Source organism: Triticum dicoccoides, chromosome 4B (genome assembly GCF_002162155.2).
Source record: "Triticum dicoccoides isolate Atlit2015 ecotype Zavitan chromosome 4B, WEW_v2.0, whole genome shotgun sequence".
Taxonomy (NCBI): Eukaryota; Viridiplantae; Streptophyta; class Magnoliopsida; order Poales; family Poaceae; genus Triticum; species Triticum dicoccoides.
Genome location: NC_041387.1, coordinates 679,483,749 through 679,487,306, shown reverse-complemented (window position 1 = coordinate 679,487,306; position 3,558 = coordinate 679,483,749).

The window sequence follows — 3,558 nt, the reverse complement described above, 5'->3', positions numbered from 1 at the left end:
GATGACGGTTATATTATGAGTTTATATGTTTTGGTGTACCGAAGGTAGTTCGGAGTCCCGGATGTGATCATGGACATGACGAGGAGTCTCGAAATGGTCGAGACGTAAAGATAGATATATTGGATGACTATATTTGGACACCAGATTGGTTCCAGGTGAGATCGGGATAATACCGGAGCACCGGGAGGTTATCGGAAACCCCTGGGAGGTATATGGGCCTTATTGGGCTTTAGTGGAAAGGAGGGAAAGGAGCAAGGGAGGGGGCGCCCCCCCAAGCCCAATCCAAATTGGGAGGGGGCCGGCCCCCCATTTCCTTCCTCCCTCCTTCCTCTTCCTTCCCTCTCCCTCTCCAAGTAGGAAAATGGGGAGTCCTACTCCCGGTGGGAGTAGGACTCCCCCTCTGGCGTGCCTCCTCCTCCTGGTCGGCCCCCTCATCTCCTCCTTTATATACGGAGGAGGGGGGCACCGCATAGACATAATAATTGATCATTGATCTCTCAGCCATGTGCGATGCCCCCCTTCACCATAATCCACCACGATAATATCATAGCGGTGCTTAGGCGAAGCCGTGCGTCGGTAGAACATCATCATCGTCACCACGCTGTCGTGCTGACGGAACTCTCCCTCGACACTTGGCTGGATCGGAGTTCGAGGAACGTCATCGAGCTGAACGTGTGCAAGAACTCGGAGGTGCCGTGCTTTCGGTGCTTGATCGGTCGGGCCGTGAAGATGTACGAATACATCAACCGCGTTGTGCTAACGCTTCCACTTTCGATCTAGGAGGGTACGTGGACACACTCTCCCCTCTCATTGCTATGCATCACCATGATCCTGTGTGTGCGTAGGAATTTTTTTGAAATTACTACGTTCCCCAACAGTGGCATCCGAGCCTGGTTTTATGCGTAGATGTTATATGCACGAGTAGAACACAAGTGAGTTGTGGGCGATACAAGTCATACTGCTTACCAGCATGTCATACTTTGGTTCAGCGGTATTGTTGGATGGAGCGGCCCGGACCGACATTACGCGTACGCTTACGCGAGACTGGTTCTACCGACGTGCTTTGCACACAGGTGGCTGGCGGGTGTCAGTTTCTCCAACTTTAGTTGAACCGAGTGTGGCTATGCCCGGTCCTTGAGAAGGTTAAAACAGCACTAACTTGACGAACTATTGTTATGGTTTTGTGCGTAGGTGAGAATGGTTCTTGCTCAGCCCGTAGCAGCCACGTGAAACTTGCAACAACAAAGTAGAGGACGTCTAACTTGTTTTTGCAGGGCATATGTGATGTGATATGGTCAAGACGTGATGCTATATTTTATTGTATGAGATGATCATGTTTTGTAACCGAGTTATCGGCAACTGGCAGGAGCCATATGATTGTCGCTTTATTGTATGCAATGCAATCGCCCTGTAATTGCTTTACGTTATCACTAAGCGATAGCGATAGTCGTAGAAGCAATAGGTGGTGAAACGACAACGATGCTATGATGGAGATCAAGGTGTCGTGCCGGTGACGATGGTGATCATGACGGTGCTTCGGAGATGGAGATCACAAAGCACAAGATGATGATGGCCATATCATATCACTTATATTAATTGCATGTGATGTTTATCCTTTATGCATCTTATCTTGCTTTGATTAATGGTAGCATTATAAGATGATCTCTCACTAAATTTCAAGATAAAAGTGTTCTCCGTGAGTATGCACCGTTGCCAAAGTTCGTCGTGCCCAGACACCACGTGATGATCGGGTGTGGTAAGCTCTACGTCCATCTATAATGGGTGCAAGCCAGTTTTGCGCACGCAGAATACTCAGGTTAAACTTGACGAGCCTAGCATATGCAGATATGGCCTCGGAACACTGAGACCGAAAGGTCGAGCGTGAATCATATAGTAGATATGATCAACATAATGATGTTCACCATTGAAAACTACTCCATTTCACGCGATGATCGGTTATGGTTTAGTTCATTTGGATCACGTGATCACTTAGATGATTAGAGAGATGTCTATCTAAGTGGGAGTTCTTAAGTAATATGATTAATTGAACTTAAATTTATCATGAACTTAGTACCTGATAGTATTTTGCATGTCTATGTTGATGTAGATAGATGGATCGTGTTGTTGTTCCGTTGAATTTTAATGCGTTCCTTGAGAAAGCAAAGTTGAAATACGATGGTAGAAATTACACGGACTGGGTCCGTAACTTGAGGATTATCCTCATTGCTGCACAGAAGAATTACGTCCTGGAAGCACCGCTGGGTGCCAGGCCTGCTACAGATGCAACTGCAGACGTTGTGAACGTTTGGCAGAGCAAAGCTGATGACTACTTGATAGTTCAGTGTGCCATGCTTTACGGCTTAGAACCGGGACTTCAACGACATTTTGAACGTCATGGAGCATATGAGATGTTCCAGGAGTTGAAGTTAATATTTCAAGCAAATGCCCGGATTGAGAGATATGAAGTCTCCAATAAGTTCTACAGCTGCAAAATGGAGGAGAATAGTTCTGTCAGTGAGCATATACTCAGAATGTCTGGGTATAACAATCACTTGATTCAACTGGGAGTTAATCTTCCGGATGATTGCGTCATTGACAGAATTCTCCAATCACTGCCACCAAGCTACAAGAGCTTTGTGATGAACTATAATATGCAAGGGATGGATAAGACTATTCCCGAGCTCTTCGCAATGCTAAAGGCTGCGGAGGTAGAAATCAAAAAGGAGCATCAAGTGTTGATGGTCAATAAAACCACCAGTTTCAAGAAAAAGGGAAAATGGAAAAGGAAGGGGAACTTCAAGAAGAACGGCAAACAAGTTGATGTTCAAGAGAAGAAACCCAAGTTTGGACCTAAGCCTGAGACTGAGTGCTTCTACTTCAAACAGACTGGTCACTGGAAGCGAAACTGCCCCAAGTATTTGGCGGATAAGAAGGATGGCAAGGTGAAAAAAGGTATATGTGATATACATGTTATTGATGTGTACCTTACCAGAGCTCGCAGTAGCACCTGGGTATTTGATATTGGTTCTGTTGCTAATATTTGCAACTCAAAACAGGGACTACGGATTAAGCGGACACTGACTAAGGACGAGGTGACGATGCACGTGGGAAATGGTTCCAAAGTTGATGTGATCGCCATCGGCACGCTACCTCTACATCTACCTTCGGGATTAGTTTTAGACCTAAATAATTGTTATTTGGTGCCAGCGTTAAGCATGAACATTATATCTGGATCTTGTTTGATGCAAGACGGTTATTCATTTAAATCTAAGAATAATGGTTGTTCTATTTATATGAGTAATATCTTTTATGGTCATGCACCCTTAAAGAGTGGTCTATTTTTGATGAATCTCGATAATAGTGATACAGATATTCATAATGTTGAAACCAAAAGATGCAGAGTTGATAACGATAGTGCAACTTATTTGTGGCACTACCGTTTAGGTCATATTGGTGTAAAGCACATGAAGAAACTCCATAGTAATGGACTTTTGGAATCACTTGATTATGAATCACTTGGTACTTGCGAACCATGCCTCATGGGCAAGATGACTAAAA